Below are 12,958 nucleotides of genomic sequence, written 5' to 3' on the forward strand. Positions count from 1 at the left end.
ATGGCCTATATAAGGATTGTATATATTGATGAGCTTAACAAACTTGGTATTCAAAACTTTTCAATTTGAGACAATCTAGGGTTCCGAAAACTAGTTTGTAGGCGTCGAAATTTAAAAATCACAAATTTGAACCATCCAAACTTTCTCAAATGGAAAGTTGACCAAAACAACAATTGTAGATCTTTTTGAGTTTAACAAACTTGGTATTCAAAACTTTTCAATTAGAAGTAATTTAGAGTTCATAATACTAGAGTCAAAGTGTTGTTTTTTCATTTGACCAAATTTGACTTGGTCAAACTTGCTCAAATGAGACACTAAATGACCTCAGATGAAAAAACTCTGAATACCAAGTTTGATCATCTCAGCAAGATCTACAATTGTTACATAGCTCATTTTCCTATTTGAGAAATTTTTATCAAACACTAGTCACAACTTCTTGAATCTCACATAGACTTTCTAAAACTATGTCACATACTTGTGAAATTTGAACTACATTTTATTCAAGCTTTTTCAAATGAAAAAATGTCCTATATAAGGATTGTATATATTGATGAGCTTAACAAACTTGGTATTCAAAACTTTTCAATTTGAGACAATCTAGGGTCCCGAAAACTAGTTTGTAGGCGTTGAAATTTAAAAATCACAAATTTGAACCGTCCAAACTTTCTCAAATGGAAAGTTGACCAAAACAACAATTGTAGATCTTTTTGAGTTTAACAAACTTGGTATTCAAAACTTTTCAATTAGAAGTAATTTAGAGTTCATAATACTAGAGTCAAAGTGTTGTTTTTTCATTTGACCAAATTTGACTTGGTCAAACTTGCTCAAATGAGACACTAAATGACCTCAGATGAAAAAACTCTGAATACCAAGTTTGATCATCTCAGCAATATCTACAATTGTTATATAGCTCATTTTTCCATTTGAGAAATTTTTATCAAACACTAGTCACAACTTCTTGAATCTCACATAGACATTTTAAAACTATGTCACACCCTTGTGAAATTTGAACTACATTTTGTTCAAGCTTTCTCAAATGAAAAATGGCCTATATAAGGATTGTAGATATTGATGAGCTTAACAAACTTGGTATTCAAAACTTTTCAATTTGAGACAATCTAGGGTCCCGAAAACTAGTTTGTAGGTGTCGAAATTTAAAAATCACAAATTTGAACCGTCCAAACTTTCTCAAATGGAAAGTTGACCAAAACAATAATTCTAGATATTTTTGAGTTTAACAAACTTGGTATTCAAAACTTTTCAATTAGAAGTAATTTAGAGTTCATAATACTAGAGTCAAAGTGTTGTTTTTTCATTTGACCAAATTTGACTTGGTCAAACTTGCTCAAATGAGACACTAAATGACCTCAGATGAAAAAACTCTGAATACCAAGTTTGATGATCTCAGCAAGATCTACAATTGTTACATAGCTCATTTTCCCATTTGAGAAATTCGTGGGACTTTAAGTTTAGGAATTTCTTATCTGGCACATTTATTATACCCTTTATATTGGAGGAGAATCCCGATGGGACCTTGATGCTGCTTAGACATTCGAACATGCTGTCCCTCTCTTCTTTGCTAAGTGTGTAGCTAGCAGGACTTAAGTAATGATGTCCATCATCTATCTTCTCTAGATGAAGGTTGTCTCGTTCTTTCATGCCCTGCAAGTCCTGGCGTACTTCAAGTGAATCTTTTGGCTTCCCGTACACACCCATGAATCCTAACAGGTTCACACAAAGATTCTTTGTCAGGTGCATCACGTCGATTGCGTTGTGGATCTCTAGGACTTGCCAATAGGGTAGCTCCCAAAAGATGGACTTCTTCTTCCACATGGGTGCGTGTCCCTTAGCATCTTTGGGAACAGATTCACTGCCTTGTCCCTTTCCAAATACTACTTTCACATCCTTGACCATTGCGAGTACATCTTCCCCGGTTCGGTTATGAGGCTTCTTCCGGTGGTCTGGCTTACCTTTAAAATGCTTCCCTTTCTTTCTTACTTGGTGATTCAAAGGAAGGAATCGACGATGGCCAAGGTACACGACCTTTCGACATCTTTTCAAATATATACTATCAAGGTCATCAAAACAATGTGTGCATGCATTATATCCTTTATTTGTCTGACCTGAAAGATTACTTAAAGCAGGCCAATCATTGATGGTTACGAACAACATTGCTCGTAGGTCAAAGTGTTCTTATTTGTACTCATCCCAGACACGTACACCTGGTTTGTTCCATAAAACTAGAAGTTCTTCAACTAATGGCTTCAGATAGACATTAATATCGTTGCCAGGTTGCCTCGGACCTTGGATGAGGATCGGCATCATAATGAACTTCCGCTTCATGCATAACCATGGAGGAAGGTTGTAGATACATAGAGTAACTGGCCAAGTTTTATGACTAGTGCTCTGCTCTCCAAAAGGATTCATACCATCTGTACTTAAGGCGAACCTTAAGTTTCTAGCCTCATTTGCAAACTCTGGAAATTCCCTGTCTATCGCTCTCCACTGGGACCCATCAGCTGGGTGTCTCAGCATATTGTCTACCTTACGGTCTTCTTTATACCATCGCAACAACTTTGCATGGTCTTTATTTCTGAACAAACGTTTTAAACGTGGTATTATAGGAGCATACCACATAACCTTGGCAGGGATTTTCTTTCTAGGACGTTGTTCACCCTCAACGTCACCAGGATCATCGTGCCTGATCTTATACCGTGATGCTTTACATACCGGGCATTCATCCAAATTCTCGTATTCATTGCCATGGTAGAGGATGCTGTCATTAGGACATGCATGTATCTTCTGGATTTTTAATCCCAAAGGGCAGACAACCTTTTTTGCTTCGTACGTAGTGGTGGGCAATTCATTTGGCTTCGGAAGCATCTTCTTTATGAGGTTCAATAAATTCCCAAATGCCTTATCGGATACACCATTATTTGCCTTCCACTGTAGCAATTCCAGTGTTGTACCCAGCTTTTTTTGTCCCTCTTTGGCCGTCGGGTATAGCAACTTCCTATGATCCTCAAGCATGCGCTCGAACTTAACTTTCTCTTTTTCACTTTCCCATTCTTGTTGTGCATCACGAATGGCATCGCCAAGAGCATCACCGAGATCATCTTCTACCGCTACCTCTTCTTCATCTCCCCCCATTGTAGTATCATCAAAGGCACCATACTGAGCAATAATGTCATCAATGTCTAAATCTTCTCCTTCACCTTCTTCCATCATGACCCCGCTTTCTCCATGCTTAGTCCAACATATATAGTTTGACATGAAACCTGACTTAAGCAAATGTGAATGAAGACTCATTGAGCTTGAATATTCCTTTAAATTCTTACATAGGGCACATGGACAGCACATGAAACCATCCCGCTTATTTGCCTCGGCCACACCTAAGAAATAGTGCAAGCCCTCAATAAAGTCTTGGGAGCGGCGATCGGCATTGTACATCCAATGGCGTGACATAATCTGTATTACACGACAAATTATGAAAACCTTGAACATAATTAAGTATTTTATTACACAACATAAATGACACACACACGGTTGATTAATTAACTAAGCCTGGCTACAACGTAAGCAATCCCAACTATCACTAAACAAACTAAAACTATAATGCACTTCAGTAACATAATTATTTCGTGATCGTACGCAACTAAAACAGACAAATCATTCTTCTGTTGAATATCAATAAGCTTCTCCTGCTGGCTCACTGCCTCATCAGCAGCAGCCGCTACCTCAAGCGCACCCAAATTCTGCACGTATGTAGCATAATCTTCCTCCCAGTACCAACCATCGCATCCATTGCCCTCCCACTGAAATTAAAGCCAAAAAATATTTAGTCAAAAATATTCAAGAAAAGCAGGTCAATTAGCCATAATTATAAAATGCGTAAGAAACTCACATCGCGATCCGGGCACTTGTAGAAAACACGACCCTTGTTGGGTCCCTGTCTCTTGACTCGGTACTCCATCACAATCTTCTACTTACACTTGCCGCAGATAATGAGAGGGAGTTCTGGCCTCAGTCGTTTCGCAACCGAACGAGAGGCCGAGGATCCGGTACCAGTTGTCATCTACTTTTTATACTTATTTTTGCAAACTAGTGTAAATTTCATATTTTCTAAAATGATATATTTAAACAAAACTAGTACGGATTTCACATGTTTCAATAAATAACCATCCATACTAGTTGACCTTGCTTACGTGATCATCTCGGCCAGCATTTCTCCACCGGACGGCACCGTACTTGGCCAAGGAAGAACTCCGATTCTACGAGAAAGGGAACACGGTCTTCCACGACCGTTGTCGCTCTCCCTCGTAGAATCAAAGTTCCTCCTTGACGTCCGTTACCGCTCGGCAGAGAACATGTTGGCCGAGCTGAACATGGTCCGCAAGTTCAACTAGTACGGATTTTCTATAATTTTCTAACTATTTACTAAGTTTTTCATTTCATGGAAAATTTAATTCTAAAAAATAAAAGGCATGATTTCTAAGTAGTTCATTTCATGGAAAAAATAATTCTAAGTGACCTGCTCGATATCGGCGAGCTCGCGGACATTTAGGTTGCCGAGGATAGTAACATTTGTAGATGACATTTGTAGGTCTGAAGTTATCAAATATCCATCAAATTATAGCTCAAAAACATGTTTCAATAAATAACCATCCGTACTAGTTGACCTTGCTTACGTGATCATCTCGGCGAGCATTTCTCCACCGGACGGCACCGTACTTGGCCAAGGAAGAGCTCCGATTCTACGAGAAAGGGAACACGGTCTTCCACGACCGTTGCCGCTCTCCCTCGTAGAATCAAAGCTCCTCCTTGACGTCCGTTACCGCTCGGCAGAGAACATGCTCGCCGACCTGAACACGGTCCGCAAGTTCAACTAGTACGGATTTTCTACAATTTTCTAACTATTTTCTAAGTTTTTCATTTCATGGAAAATTTAATTCTAAAAAATAAAAGGCATGATTTCTAAGTATTTCATTTCATGGAAAAAATAATTCTAAGTGACCTGCTCGATATCGGCGAGCTCGCGGGCGTTTAGGTTGCCGAGGATAGTAACATTTGTAGATGACATTTGTAGGTCTGAAGTTATCAAATATCCATCAAATTATAGCTCAAAAACATGTTTCAATAAATAACCATCCGTACTAGTTGACCTTGCTTATGTGATCATCTCGGCGAGCATTTCTCCACCGGACGGCACCGTACTTGGCCAAGGAAGAGCTCCGATTCTACGAGAAAGGGAACACGGTCTTCCACGATCGTTGCCGCTCTCCCTCGTAGAATCAAAGCTCCTCCTTGACGTCCGTTACCGCTCGACAGAGAACATGCTTGCCGAGCTGAACACGGTCCGCAAGTTCAACTAGTACGGATTTTCTACAATTTTCTAACAATTTTCTAAGTTTTTCATTTCATGGAAAAATTAATTCTAAGATCACGTAAGCCACCGGGGACGAGGATGGCGCGTGCTCCAGCGAGAACGAGCGAGGCGTGATTTTGATGAACTAATTTAACTTTTGTTTATCCAAACATATATGCAAATCATCATGTGATTTTGAGCTAAAAATGACATATAAAATCATAATAAAGTCTAACATATAAAGTTACACATGCATCTACATCGCAAAATGAGATAAGCTACTGATAAAACATAAGAGGATTAAGTTTGTTACCTTCAAAATCGAAGAGCAACACCAATGGAGGGGGAGAGAGCCAGAACAACAGCAAGCTGAAGAACAGAGGCAGTGAGTTTGAATGGAATGGCTCGGGCTTGGGGAGGAAGAAATGAGCTGAATTATAGGCCGGGATAATTAGTCCTGGTTAGGGATCCAAACCGGGACTAAAGATTAATCTTTATTCCCGGGGCATCACCCAAACCAGAACTAATTACCAACCGGGACTAAAGGTTTACCTTTAGTCCCGGTTGGTAATACCAGCCGGGACTAAAGATCCTTGCCCCGCGGACGACCGTTGGGCAGGGACCTTTAGTCCCGGGGGCAAAAAATGCCGAGGCTAATGCTAAATTAGGACATCGTTCTAAAGTCTGTTCTCTAGTAGTGTTAGCAGCAAGTGATCGATCTCCTCGGGCGTTTGATCATAGAGAATGCAAGAATCGGAGTCCTACAATCCATGGCGCTGATGTCGAGCAGCTGTCCAACAGCGCTTATGCATGGCTAACCAGGAGAAGTGCTTAACCCTTCCGGGAGGGAATATCATGATACCTAGTGGTGGTATGGAATGTACTTTTCAAGTTCCTCTGAAAAAGCGTATAGTAATCTCATTGACCAAAGTCGATGGGACAAACGCGGAATAGCAACTAGCATTTTGTTTTTTCATTGAAGTCTGTGTTCGAATGTTCTTGTTTTTCGTTGGAAAAACCAACAATGCCGACGTCAAGATCAGTCTCCTTTCTCATTTGTTTTGGGAGCAGAGGTGAAAAAGATGGAAAATTCCATTTATTGTTCTTTCATTAGAATGTCGATTCCTCACAATCACTCTTTGTGATGCTGTGAAACCATGACAATTAGGAACTCAAGACGCAGCAACACCTATGATGCAAGAAATCATCCCCCTTTTTGGTTCTGGCTGGTTAGAGCAGAGGACTGAAAATCCTCTTTTGATTAGCGCGTTGTTCCTGCCAATTTATCGAAAGAAAGTGCTATCCACTGAGGAGCAAGGAAGGTGCACTAACGCCGCTAAGCTAGGAAGCCGTGATTGGTAGGTGGTATTGAGACAGGAACTTCGGAACAAGGGTGATTGCGAGATAATTTTGCGATAAAGATTGTACTGCACCTATAACAAGCGTCTGCTGGTCCAAGTGTGGCCACCGTTTGCTTGCCTCGGCTACTGACAAATCATTGACAGTTTGGGATGTGTCCTGACGGCCCAGCCCAGCCCAGCCCAGCCCAGCCCTTGACATTAGGAATAGGAACTCGATATAATGTAAGAAGAACTCAACCACGATGCAGCCCTTGTTGGGAGGGATCCCGGATTCGTGATGCCTGCCGCAGCAGCTATGCCGGACGACGCGCTCTGGCGGCCATGGGCGGACCTCCCTTTGGATCTCCTCCGCGACATCTCGCGCCGCCTCCACGCCACCACCGACTACGTCCGCTTCCACGCCACGTGCAAGCCCTGGCGCGACACGCTTTCGCCGGCGCCGTGCTATCCCGCGTTCCTGCCATGGCTACTCGCGCCGCCGGACTCCGCCAAGCACCGGATGGCTCGCTGCGTCTTCTCCTCCTCCAGATCGACCCGCCGTGGCACCAGCGCCGCCACTGAGATATCGGTTCGAGATAGGAGGTGGGTGATCAGCCTGGTAGACGGCACTGCCGTCTCTACCCTCACCAGTATCTGTTCCGGTTCTGGCCCTAGCGGCAGCGGCCTCACCGCCGGCGTCGATGTCGCCGACCCTCTCACTGGATCTGCTTCATCTGCATCGGCCACACCCCTACCCCTACCTCCTTTTTCATGTGACGACGAGACCAAGTGGTGGGTGGAGCACGCCGATGCCGTGGTCTGCGGCGACGGCACAATCTTTCTATATTTGTTTTGTCCCGTCCACCGCAGGTCGTATTACCTGCCGGCGTTCAACGCTGCCCTCCTGCGTCCTGGCGATACGGCGTGGACAATGGTGCATAAACAGTACCTGGGCATATCCTTCATAGGAGAAGACCCCTGCAGCTGCATTGCCCATCACGATGGGAAGATCGTCGCACGCTACAGGAACTGGTGTTCGTACTACATTGAGACAAGGCAGGTCGACCACAGCCAGTGGGTAACCCCATTGCCATCTCATTATGGCAAGGCATTGCAGGCCAGCTACCTCTTGGAGTCTCGAGGCGAGCTTCTTCTAGCAAATCATGCGCACAGTTATACCATAGCCAGCTTTGTGGACGGGCTGTCGGTTTCAGTCCACGCGCTGCAGGAGGCGGAAGGCGGAAAAACACAGTGGGTGAAGAGGGACGGCCCGAGCTTGGCTGATCGTGTCATGTTCCGCGCGGTTTGGCGAGATCAGTGGTGGGTGCGCCTATTTCGTCATCAAGAGAGAGCTCTATGGCCGGGGGATCTGGAGCAAGTTGGCCATCAAACGCTGCCGTGTGTTCAAGTACAGCTTCCTGGACGATAGGTCAGAACTCTTCGAGCAGCTCCCGGCTGAATGGGACAAGGACGCCTGCATGTGGCTCACGCTGCCACAACCTTCCATCGCTTCAGCTGAGGTAATCAAGTGCAAATCTGAGATTGCACGATCTCATCTTTAATTGTTTATACTGAATTTGTAGTGTTTCTAGAAGAACAATTCATATTTGTTTATCATATCATATATATATATTCTACTTACAAGCATTCATTAGTAGTAACATTCATTTGCATGCACATGCAGGAAATTAGAGAGAGGATTGAGCCTTCACACACAAAGGCTGCAGGAGGGCCACAATTCGGGCCTTATTTCAGGATTTATGAGGGCAATCTGTCACGGAATGTGGATAGCTATCGACTGGGACAGTTCTTCAGCAAGTATGGCAAGGTAGCAGAAGCAAGGGTCATGTGCCACATAAAAACCAAGCGTTCATGAGGTTTTGGGTTTTTTACCTCGGCGACTGTAGTTGATCATGAGCATGAGCAGGAACATGCTATTGCTAAGCTGGATGGACAGGTACATATTTATTGATGTTTACTTTTTTTGAATAGCTAATTAGCCAATCGATGCCATGAATGAAGGATCACCTAGACACACATGCATGATACTGTTCATGTTGGATCAATTTTTCAGATTTTGGAGCGTCCCGTGCGAGTGAAGTTTGCAGATCAGAAGCAGCCACATGCAGCTTGCTAGTCTTGCTAGTTATGTTTAGTGTCCTGCAATCAGCATTCTTGTAGTAATCACCAATGTGTATGTATTGTGCAAAACATCTCATTTTATGGAAATTATATGTGACATTGAAAGATCATCTCAATTTAGAAATATACCATCTCAGCTATCTGTGCATCTTCGGCTGCCTCGCCTTCGTCAAGGAGCTAAACCATGTCGGCAAGCTCGACGATCGTAGCTCGTCGGGTGTCTTCATCGGCTACGCAGAGGGGGCTAAGGCCAACCGCGTGCTCAACCCAGCGACACGGCGCGTGCGCATGATGTTGTGTTCGATGAAGGACGCGGCTGGGCATAGAACAAGGCGGTGGATGACGGGTCGGCGACCGCGCTTCGCGACTTCACTGTCGAGTACGCGTGGGCTGGAGGTGCTGAGAAAGCACAAGGTGCATCTTCATCGACGTCTGGGTATTCATCACCAGTGCCGACCTCTTCACCAACTCTACCTCGTTCGCCAAATCTGGGGGAGCTCGGCAGCCCATCGGCGGTGGTCGGTAGCCCATCAGTGGTGGTCGGCAGTCCATCAGTAGCAGCTCCGACCTCTCTAGCACCACAGCCAACCTCTCCGACCTCTACATCATCGCAACCGATCTCTCCAGCATACCTGCCGACCTCCTCGGCGTCTTCCACCTTGCCCGCAGCGACACCATCGTACATAGGGGAGCCGGAGGTCGAGTATGCCACACCGCTGGAGGACGATGAAGACCGCCTGGACGCCTACTACGACGATGAGCCTCTGTGATACCGCACCGTGGCAAGCATCCTCGGCGACTAGTCCTCACCAGACCAGCCCGAGAGGCACTACAAGAAATGTGTCATCCTATGACATTTACGCCATAACATCTCATCTAAATGTCATTAAATCAATTAATTTATGACATTTCTTTAGAAGCCATCTCAACTTAGTGACATAAACAATTGCACGTCATAAAAAACGTCTTAGAGGTAGTCAATTTTCACATTGTGACTATATTTGCAACACAGGGTGCTCAAACTTGAGAGCAGGGGGGTGGGAACATGTTGCTCTACCACTGAGGCCCCGTTCGGATGGTATGGTTCTGGAGGAATTTGGATGGTTTGAAGGAATTTGTGAAAGGAAAACACTGTTCCGGATGAAAAAAGAAGTGGATCAAGACGGGTTTAAGGGCACGCGAACGGGGCCTAAGGTGGGTTTGTTTTTGTTATAATTTGCGCACTTAATCATATATGTCTAAACTGTAGTAGCTAATGCACCCTACGTCATCTGCTCATGGACTCGGGGCCTTTGGCTCACTTAGAGCGGGTGCTGCGCATGAGTGAGCTCACCAGAAATATATTTTACATTAAGAAAAATAATTAAATAAAATACTAGAAAAAAATGAAGTTCATCATATTAAAGTCGCAAGTCTTTGTTTCAAAAAAATACTATAGTTATTACAATTCATGTTTTAGAATTAAACTAGCAAACATAAATTACAACGGGACTTATAGCATATTGGATGACAACACACTAGACTATACACTGGACATGCATTACACATGAATTTCAGTGTTAATTGAAACAAATTCCAAACTGAATTATGTGTACTTCTACTAAGATCGAAAAATTACATTAAAAACATATTTGGATTGTGTAAATGCAAAAGTTATATTTGAAAACATCTGTGTATGAAAAATGTTAGCCCGCTAAAACTCACAGAAGCGGCAAAATTCAAAAAAGAAGGCAATGCCCAAAACAATGCGCGAACGCGAATAGCCCAAAACCACGGTCCGCGGGCAAGTCAAGCGGCAAAAGATGGACCAAACAAAAAAGACCCACCCCTCCCCAAACCCTCGCCGCACTCGACTCCCACGTCCCTCCCTCATTGCGCCACCAGCCCGGCCGCCCGACTCCCTCCCGGATCCCGCACAGCGCCACCATCGTTCCCCGCTAGGCCGCCACCCATCCTGCGCGGCGCACCTATCACTGTCGCCACCTCAATCGTCTCCAGCGCCGAGCCCGAGGTGCGGCCCCCGTCGTCACAGCGTCGAGCCGGGAGGCGCGGCCCCGCATCCCCGGCACCCCGTCGATGTAGGGCCAAGCCGCCCCATCTCCAAGGAGACAAGGCGCAGCCTCCGCGTCCCCACCCCCACCGTCGTCTTCAGCGGCGAGCAGACACGACACAACCCTCCACGTCCTCGACCCCCAGGTCGACTCCATCACCGATCCGCGCATCCACACGTCCTTCTCCTTCAGTCCACACCAAGGTGAGCCCCATCCCTAACTTACCTCCAGTTCCCCTGGCATCCGATTTGGGCAACTAGGGTTCTATAAACTGGTTGGATATGGTTAGATCGGGTCATAAATGTCCAATTTTAGCCACTGGGTGTTAAAAACGTGAGATTTGTCTTTTCAAAGCATCACTACTGATTTGAGATTTATTTTGAAGCAAATGGCTGATTTGAGATTGTTGTTGTACTATTATTACTTGCTAACCTGACTTTGTATGCTCAACTCACGATATTTGTTAGGTGGGCAATATGTCAAGCTCTTACCAGATGCGTTCTGATGGCAAATTGGAGCGGTAAGCTTTTTGGTTGTCATTTAAATTCGTCTTCCTTTTAACTAAGAAAGGAAATACTGTAGAGTTCCAGAGGTGTTCTGCTGTAGCATGTTGCAGATTTCCCAAAAAGTCAAGTTTTGAACTATTTGATAGAAATTTAGGTAACACCATTTCCTATAATATCAGAACCTAAAAATCCTGTGCCGTCAGTTTGACACCATCATTATTCTGGGCTCACTCTAGTGTATTTTCTGTGCATGGAGGACAGGGCTCACCCTTTGGACGCCACATCCTCCCCTTCGTCACTGCTTCTCATAGCTTGGTGAGTTAGCTGTTGCTGCTGGTTGGATGCCAATATGCACAGATGATTTTCTGACTGACTATTCATCTGTTATCAATTGGCAACACTAGTTTCAGTTGGCAGATGCAGCAAATACAGCTCCTAGGATATTAACTCCAAGTGACTTCTGTATGCTCCTATGATATTAGCTCAAAGTAATGTTGTACTTAAAATACTTAGCTCAAATTAGATCGACTAGTGCATCCTTTTTTTTTTTTGACGCAAATCATCAGTGCATCCTTCACTAGCAGCAGGAGAGGTCTATCATTCTTTTTGATGTTTCCTTGTTTACATTCCAATATGACTGGAAACCAATAATATGTATTTATTTAGCAGCAGGACATGCTTGTAGCACTAGTTTGATTATTGCAATTAGTGTTTGGCTGGTTGTAAACATGAAACTGAGATATATGTTAAAATAGGTGTTTGCTATTGTCACATTCTTTTGCCATTGTCTGACCTTGTTATCTGAGTTAACCATGGTACTGAATCTACACATGTTCTGTCAACCTAGATCACCTTGCAACTTTCTGTTGATCTAGTTGCTGAGTTGGTGCTGCATGTTAACCAGGGAGGAGTCGGCCAAATGAAATCTTGTTTTCTTTTGTTGTTTGTCTTGGTTTTCTGACACCTTTGACCATGCTTAGTTCTTTATATTCCAACTTGTAATCTGTATTGTTGTATGCTTGTAACCTATAAAACAAATACCAAGTACTACCGTCATGTGCTCATCGACAAGCAAAAATATAAATGTAAGTGGATTAGTTCATAGTTATTTTACCTGTCGACCAGAGCTGAGATCGCCGCAGGGTTGATGGCGGGCAACCCACGGTGAACCTAGAATGATACAATGTCCAGGCCAGCCCACTCAAGGAGAGGAGTGTACTTATCATCGTACCACATGTCCTCGAACATATCATGGGTCCGAGGACAAAGAGGGTGCAGTTTCTATAAACAACGGAATTTATTAGATTAATTCGTGAGCACAAATACATATGTAGTGCAAAAAAAATAAAGAAGCAGGACTTAATAAGTTACCTCCTTCGCGATTAGTCATCCTCGGTGGTGCTCCTCGTAGTATGGCTCCAGTAGGTGGAACGGCTCCATCCTACAAAAAAATTGAGAGTCCAAATTAGTTAATGTAAAGAAATAATGAACTCTTCCATGCTAGTAAACATGCTTCTCAAATTGGACAATTAAAAAATGAAGTACAGTGAATAG

At 43.8% G+C, this 12,958-nt stretch overlaps 1 long non-coding RNA gene and 1 pseudogene across 3 annotated transcripts; both read left to right on the forward strand.

The window, feature by feature from the left end:
- The first annotated feature begins 7,011 nt into the window (after positions 1-7,011).
- Positions 7,012-8,842, forward strand: LOC136488446 (uncharacterized; annotated as a pseudogene).
- A 1,844-nt stretch (positions 8,843-10,686) lies between these two features.
- Positions 10,687-12,242, forward strand: LOC136490058 (uncharacterized). Of its 3 annotated transcripts, none has more exons than XR_010767491.1 (3): positions 10,687-11,101; positions 11,366-11,558; positions 11,661-12,242. It is a non-coding gene; the product is annotated as an uncharacterized lncRNA (long non-coding RNA). The 3 variants fall into 3 exon arrangements; XR_010767490.1 differs by having other exon boundaries at positions 11,666-12,242; XR_010767489.1 differs by having other exon boundaries at positions 11,366-11,418; positions 11,666-12,242.
- The last annotated feature ends 716 nt before the right edge of the window (positions 12,243-12,958 follow it).

This window comes from Miscanthus floridulus, chromosome 10 (assembly GCF_019320115.1).
Source record: "Miscanthus floridulus cultivar M001 chromosome 10, ASM1932011v1, whole genome shotgun sequence".
Classification (NCBI taxonomy): Eukaryota; Viridiplantae; Streptophyta; class Magnoliopsida; order Poales; family Poaceae; genus Miscanthus; species Miscanthus floridulus.